Genomic DNA, 8,642 nt, shown 5'->3' on the forward strand with positions numbered 1-8,642 from the left:
TGCCGCCTAAACGCTCTCGTGTGTCTCCAGCAAGCAAGCGTACGTGCGCGCACTAATGAACAACAGCGAAAGTGTCGTGAAGCGAAAAATTGTGTAGTCTTTAATCAGCATCTTCACCGCACATGAGCGACAGAAACAGACACACGGCGCTAAAGGCTTTCGCCTCACCGCACTTTAGGCCAACAAAGGGCCCCCTGAATCTTTTCCTTTTGTCCCCTTTAACTGCAGTCTGCAATATCAGCCCCCGCCCCCCTCTTCCCCCACTGAAATGTGATCTATGGCGCTATGCGTAATATGATAAATAAATAAAAATTTGTTGCCTATCTTCTTCATGTTGTGAATTATTTTATGCAGATATGAAATGCCTTGCGTACGCTTTTTTTTTTATTGCAGAGATGAAACCTGTGTGTGGTTTTTTTTTATCTTCTGTAGGAGATTTCCAATGGCCTGTATTCGCAAGGCGCTTCATCTGGTTTCGAAGGCCGTATTTCATGAGTGCGTGCGTAGCCGTCGGTGTTGCTGATTTGAGTCACGCGCTTGTATTATTTTCCTTTTTGCTCTGTACTGCATGCACGTCGGCTTTTCGGCCTTTTTGTGATCGTTCTCGCCGTTATAAATTGCTCCCTAGCCAAAACTGCATGCCAGCACGCTATATCAGCGGATGCGCAGCTAAGAGCCTGGGTGCGTCGACATATCTGCCTGACCCATCTCGATGATCTGATGCTGGCCTTACCGCCGGCATCAACGGAGCCGCGCCACTACCATCAATGTGCTATCAGGGCCCAGCAGGAAACGAAGCTCCAGACGCGGCGGCCCGAGCACTCATTCACCGGGCGTTCCCATTGGCTCCTGAGCACCTGGAACCTGAAGGTAGCGGCTTACTCTCCTTCAACACTATCACGTCCTATTATAAGGATAAGCATCGCCTCTACCCGGCCCCTGCAAAGAGACCGGGGAAAGGAAACGAACGCGTTCTACTCCGATTATTCACGAACACAATGCTGTGCCCGGCAGTACTAAAACACTTCGGTCCCGCGTTCACTGGCAGGTGCAAACACTGTGGCGAGGTGGCTGACACCTACCACATGGTTTGGGCTTGCCAGCGGAACTCAACTCTCTGCCCCCACCCCAACACTACCAGGGAGGCAATGGAGGCGGCCCTGCTTGGCTGTTCGGACCTTCAGGCCCAAAAGGCTTTGGTCAAGAGGGCTAAGCTGGCGGCTTCGACAAATGGGGTCCCCGAATAAGGACTCCACCCATTGCGGGGCTCTTTAAAGAGCCTAACCTCTTTCATTCAATATAGGCTTTTCACCACCACCACCAGCACTGCCATCACTGCTCGCCAGGGGCGCTTTTAATGTTTCATGCCAGCATTTATTCACGAACGGCTCCATTCTAACGCAGTGTGACCACCGTAGTTCGCGCTTCACTGTGCAGCAAGTTTATTGCGCTATGCAGTATAAACACTCGTGCATCGGTTTTTCAAGTACAGTTAAAATTTCGCTTTACTCCTGAAAACGCGCGGAAAAATAGCATGCAAATTTGTCGAATTTCAAGCGCCAGAAAGACAAGGACACAAAAAACGATTTTATTGTGTCCTCGTTTTTTTGGTGCCAGATATTGGGGAAATATGTGCCAACTAGCCTGCAAGAATGTTACGCCGTCTATGTAGCCATTGATCAAATAGTAAAGGAGAACCACAAAAACAATATTATTCACACCGACTCGCTAAGTTTACTTACAGCTCACCACTCTAGAAATGCAGTCACTCCTATACTTGGTGATATCATACACAACATAGTAACAACCACAGCTGAAGGACAAATCCTGAAACTCTGCTGGGTACCAAGCCATATTGGAACTGTAGGCAACGAGAGAGCAGACATAAGCGCTGCTCAAACACGTGACAAGCAAATAAACACAGTAAATATTCCGTTAAAAGATTGCATTAACTCAATATATCGTAACAAAAGACAAAAATGGCAGTCAGCGTGGAAAAATAAAGTAAAAAACAAACTACGCAATGTGAAACCAGTTATATGTGAATGGTAGTCCTTCACCCACCAGGAACGTTTTAAGGAAGTGATTATCTGCCGTCTTCGTATCGAACACAGGCACCTCACGCACAATTTTCTACTGACAAAACAAGATCAACCTGTTTGCGAAGAATGCGGAGGCGACGTTACGATTAACCACATTTTATTGTCTCGTGCGAAACTTGAAAGACTAAGGAAAAAGTATGTTACTCAATTTTATACCGAATGCATTCCTTTTCGTCCTGCACAGCTTTTATGAGATTACACAATTATCGATATATCATGTGTTTTAGCTTTCTCAAAGAAACCGGATTTCTCAAGAGTGAAAAAGTTTTTACCCACTGGCCTGTTTGTATTTTAGTGCACCTCAACCACTTTCTCATTCCGGAGAAAAGGGCAGAGGTTGTTTTATTTGATTGACAAGGCGCCTCCAGTCCTTGCCCAGTCAACGACGTGTGATGAGGTTACCCGACCTCTTTTACAGCTTTTAATGTTATCCATTTATAAATCTTGTTTTCGCTCTGAATACTAGGTAGAATGAAATACCTTTTCAAGCTTTCTACACCGCCGTAATATTTTATCTTTGTGAAAATCTCCAGAAACAATTCCTTATACCTTGAGCCTGGCGCATGATAGGTTTAGTTCCTTATGCGCCATTAAGCCCAACACAACACAGCACACTTTTCAAGCGCTGGCGTCACCAGCGACACAATCGTAAATTGAGACACCACACAGCCGCTCTCACTACTAAGGCAGAAGAATACGTGAACACGCTAGCCCGCGCAAACTGGGCAACCTTTTGTAACGACCTCAAGGGTGCATAAAGCCCTAAACACACATAGTTCCTCCTACGCGCTCTCTTAAATCCAAAAACAACTAAATCTCAGGCACAAGTAAACACACCACGTCTAACAAAACTAGAGCTCCAAAAGGGCGCAGACGTAATTGGCCAACTACGCGACACTTATATACCCACACCCTTCAGTCAGCAGATCCACCCAATCTATCTCCACCTAACCCGCAAATTGATGCCGACATCACCTTAGAAGAAGTCCGCCGGACAATCTTTAGTATTCACCGCTCTACGGCGCCGGGGCCGGATGGCATAACGTACAAGGCACTACTCAATCTGGACGAAGTCTCCCTCCAGGAACTCACGGAGGTCTTTCATAACCACTGGCACGCTGAGACGCGCCCATCAGCCTGGATCCATGCCAGCATGCGATTTATACACGAACCGGGCAAACCCATTATGCTTTGAAAATTTGCGCCCCATCTCCTTAACGAGCTGTGTCGGCAAGTTCTTCAAGCATGTCATTCTCAATCGCCTGCAACCGTTCCTAGAAACAACAGGCTTTGTCTCCAACGTTCAATTTGGCTAACAATAAAAATATTTGGTTTTGGGGGAAAGGAAATGGCGCAGTATCTGTATCATATATCGTTGGACACCTGAACCGCGCCGTAAGGGAAGGGATAAGGAGGGAGTGAAAGAAGAAAGGAAGAATGAGGTGCCGTAGCGGAGGGCTCCGGAATAATTTCGACCACCTGGGGATCTTAAACGTGCACTGACATCGCACAGCATTTGGCTTCCGTCCAAACATCTCGGCGCAAGACGTACTTCTAGGCCTTAAAGTGTCTCTCTCTCACACTAAGCGCCGTACAGCCACTACGTGAGCCATACTGGACCTGGGTATTCATAAGGCTTTCGAAACAATAAGCCATGACCATATCCTCACGACATTAGCCACCACGGGCTGCGGCGCCCGCATATGGCAATATGCATGGCAGAACTCCACCTTGGTTGTTTCTATCTATCCATCCTTCGCACACTCATGAGCCATCCATTCGTAGTTAAAATGTATAACACTTGTGTCCTAAAAGGTGCAATGCCACTGAAACGGTCTATATTGCATCGATATCCAGCGTTATGCTCCAACCGTTTCTACAGGCAGAGTCGCTCCACTGTGGCCGCAACTACTCCTCAACTGCGCTATTTATTTGAATAGCGCGTATAATCGCATACGCAAAATAGACAGTTGATATTCTCAATGCCTTAGTTTGTAAATTTATCTGTAACGCAGAAATGCTGAAAACAAACACGTAACACATGTTTATTTTCTTGAAAAAATAAAAACTAAAATTGGTTTTGAGGAGAAAAAAATGGCGCAGCAACTGTCTCACATATGTCGGTGGTTCGGATGTCTACCGAGATATCTGAGGCAGTTACTGCTTCATTTCCTTTCCTCAAAACCAATTTTCATTTTCATTTCTTCAGCAAAATAAATGTGTTATGTGTTTCCAGGTTTCTTAAACTGCGGCTTTGCTTGGTTTGCTTCACGCATTTCCTACCACCATCCACTGCGAGAGACCATAGTTTAATCAGGAAAACTGAATATTGGTTTTGAGGGATTTTTTTTCAATTTTGATGGAACCCGCCATGGTGGCTCAGTGGTTAGCGCATTCGGCTACTGATCGGAGAATCCGGGTTCTAACCCGACCGGGCGGCCGCGTCTCGATGGAGACCAATTGCAAAGGCGCTTGTGTGCTGTGCGAGAGCAGTGCAGGTTAAAGATCCCCAGGCGGTCGAAAATATTCCAGAGGCCTCCACTACGGCACCTCTTTCTCTCTTTCTTCTGGGCAGCAGAACAATGCGGTTCGGGGGTCGACCGAAACATGAGACAATTACTGCGCCATTTTCTATCCTTTAAAGCCCCTTTTTTTCCAGTAAGTTACCACCCCACATGGCGATGCACGCGGGACGCAGGAACGAATCGCGGGTCTTGCGTTGGAGGCAGCCGCGTTGCGATGGAGGCGAAACTCAAAAGGCGCCCGTGTGCTGTACCCGCCGCGGTGGATCAGTGGTTAGAACTAGCGCTCGGCTAAATATCTAAGTACCCGGGTTCGAACCCGACCACGGCGGCAGCGTTTCGATGGAGGCGAAACGCAAAGGCGCCCGTGTGATTTGCGATGCCAGTGCACGACAAAAATCCCCAGGCGGTCAAAAATATTCCGGAGACCTCCACCACGGCACCTCTTCCTTCCTTTCTTATTTCGCTCCCTCCTTTATCCCTTCCCTTAAGGCGACGTTCAAGTATCAGCCGAGGTCTGAGACAGATAATGCTCCATTTCTTTTCACGAAAAGCCATTTACGTGGGCTGTACGATGCCAGTGCATGCTAAAGATCCGCAGGTGGTCGAATTTATTTCGGAGCCCTCCACTACAGCACGTCTTTCTGCCTTTCTTCTTTCACTCCTCCCTTTATCCCTTTCCTTGCAGCGCGGTTCGTGTGTACTCCGATATGTGATAGAGACACTGCACCATTTCCTTACCACGCAAAACCTCTTCAATGCGGAAATTCATCCCCCACATGACCAAGAATAAAAAAAAGAAGCCGAGCGCGCAGGGGCGCGCGGTCGCTTGAGCTTCGCGTGGTCCATCTTCACGTGACCTTTACGGCGGGTATATAAGGAGGCGACATACGGTCCTGCAGCCCGTAATTCGTGAAGAAGAAGCGTGCAGGCTGCCCCTGCCACAGCCAGCAGGCCAATATATATATATATATATATATATATATATATATATATATATATATATATATATATATATATATATATATATATACAAACAAAAGAAAGGTCGTAGCGGATTTGCGGCTACACCGTCCGCCGCAGTCTCAAGACTTAGTCGATGTTTGTCCTAAGGCTGTCTTATAAGTGGTGCTCCAGGAGTGGCGTAGAAAGACCAATTGTGCATATTTTGATATGCTGATAAAACTGCTACGAACGCTTTATTTTCATCAGAACGCAAATTATAAACAGTTCGTTATAACGAATCGCGCTCTTGACAGGGCAACGCTACGATTTATTGTTCATCGTACACTGATACCACCGGGAAAGTGCGAGCGCCATTGTTTTTTAGGACACGAGCGAAGGTGAAGGCAGCGACGGCGCTCGTGTCTTGCGGTTTCTCTCCTAGTGTCCTCGTCCTGTGTGCGCTGTTCGATCCTGCAAAGTAATTAAGTTAATCTTCAGTACACACAGTACAGACTGCCAGAGCCGCTGTTTTGCAATCCATAGGCATACATAGATTACGAAACAAAAACCAAACATAAAAGCACTGTAAAAAATACAATACATTAAGGCGTATGCAGCAGCACAGTAACGACTACCATTTCTCTCCAAATCGTTAATGTGTTCACTTCCTGGTACCATGCATGTCCAACATAGCACGCAAACTCTTACCGTTGTAAGACACCCATATGATGAACTTTGAGGCTAAATTTTACTTTTATTTGGCTCCGTTTTTTTTCCTTTGGCTCGCTTCTTTTGCTGTCCTAATTTGTGATTAGCAAAATTTCAAGTGACTAAATGGGCCAGGCACGTTTTCAAAGAATGCGCAAAGGATAATGACGAAATAGGCTGCTCGATACTTCGTTCCAGCTTTCCTTCACTGCTTGCCTCTGTCATCGAAGTCGTTGTACATGCTGGCATAATTTAATTACAGACGCATTTAAAAATTTATTTGTGCTTCAACATTACAGATAGCGCCGCGTAATCGCAAGGCCTGAGCATGTGCATGATTTGGCCGCAGAAATCGACAGTCACGAAAAGCAAGAGCTGAAGAACATTGAGGGTTCTATAATTGGTGGGCGTGCAGTTTTTCTCAAAAGTTTAGAGCCCAGGGGGGGGGGGGGGGGGGGGGGGGGGTTAGAGGTGTTTTTAAGCCATCCGGTAGGGATTCAGCAGCATCCGTGCAAGTCGTTGCCTTTACGGCCGTTACCAAACTGCCATTGCGAGTGTCGGATGCACTTTGCTCACTATGGCAACTACATTTCAATTGATTTATTTCTTCCTGAAATGCTAGAAAAAAAAGTCAATAGTTACTGTCAGCGCACAATTCCCAGGCAGTGGAAGCAAAAAGTCGAACCGCTAAGCGCGGCTATATCGGCACTTTTTGTTGTACTGTTTTTTTTTAAACAAATACGAGGGTGAGTAGATGAAGTTAGCCAACCCACCTCGCGCAATAAAGGTTCGGTTCATTATCTGTGGGGCATGCGGGTAGCACGCAGGCATCTCTCATTTTCGAAACTGACACTCAGACGTGAGGATCAATGCTCTTTAATGCTCACATACACAGGGTCGATCACGGTTGTGCGACATAATGGACGCTCCAAAAGTTGAACAGCATGGTGTCGTGAGGTTTTTGACAGCTGAAGGTGTTTCCCTACCAGTGATTAGTCGCCGTGGGGCTGCCGTGAACGGTGAACTTTGCATTTCATTGGCCACATTGAAGCGTTTGGTAAACGGTTCAAAAAAGAACGTGAAAGTTGAAAAGACAATCAAAGACCGTGCAATCACCCACGACACAATAATTGCAAAGGTTGATGAGCTGATGAGCCGTCGTTTCCTCGGAGAGGTTCTGTTCACTTTTTTATTTCGAGCGTCAGGGACCATTACTGCTCAAATCTTGTAAGCCTGCAGACTACCAATCTTTTCCGATATTGTGAAAAGCTACATCGGCCGCTTGTCGCATGTCTCATGTCGCATGTTGCATGTCGCAAGAACAAGCGTGTAGAAAATTGACGAATGGAGTCATCTTGCTCCACGACAATTCCCGTCCCCGCGTCGCTGATGTGGTTACCACAAAACTGGAAAACTCAAGTGCGAAACGCTGCCACATCCGCCATACGGCCCAGACCTGTCGCCTTGAGATTTCTACATTTTCGGGCGCTTGAAAAAACAGCTCAACGGAACCAGATTGGTGTCGGACGATGACATGAAAAAGTCAGTTACAGACTTTTTGAACCAGCAGCAAAATGAATTTTATGAAACGGTAATCACGTGACTCGTTAGTCTGTGGGACAAAAGTCTAAATGCTCGTCGAGACTAGTTTTAAATAATGTACCCCGTTTGACATACCTTCGCATTGCCTCACTTTTATGACCCCCTTGCCCTCGTATTTGTAGCTCGTAAATAAATTATCATTCTGTACAAGCCATTGCTATTTAAAACAAAAGCTTCACGGCGCTACCTCATAACGATTTCGTATTGCTTGTGGTTTTGGCCTTCAAGCCAGCCAGAGGTAAAGCCTCTTATTGCGCGGTTCGGGTTGGTTGGTTGGTTTTTAGGGAAAGGAAATGGCGCAGTATCTCTCTGACATATCGGCTGAAACCTGAACAGCGCCTTAAGGGAAGGGACAAAAGGAGGAACTGAAAGAAGAAAGGCAGAAAGAGGTGCCATAGTAGAGGCGTTCGGGTGTCCACCGAATCAATCTTCAATTTTTATCCAAAGCAAAGAAAAGGCGAATAGCTGGCCCCCTGGGACGGTTGACACCTCAGTCGCGCTTTAAGCTACGTGGCGGTAGTGACAGATGTTCGCTGCATACGTTGGCATTTACAACGTTGTATCAGAAACGCGACGCTGAAGCTATAGATCGTCGGCCTTCTTTGTTAATTGGCGTTAGCGTTGACAACACTCTAGACTCCGATGATATTGAGGAAAGGAAGACGCATGCATAACTGTCACCCTGGGACAGCAGACGCCTCAATCGTGCTTTTAGGCACGTGGTGACGGGGAGAGAGAAATGTCGGCTTCATGAATTAGCGCT

The sequence above is a fragment of the Amblyomma americanum genome, chromosome 1 (assembly GCF_052857255.1).
Source record: "Amblyomma americanum isolate KBUSLIRL-KWMA chromosome 1, ASM5285725v1, whole genome shotgun sequence".
Classification (NCBI taxonomy): Eukaryota; Metazoa; Arthropoda; class Arachnida; order Ixodida; family Ixodidae; genus Amblyomma; species Amblyomma americanum.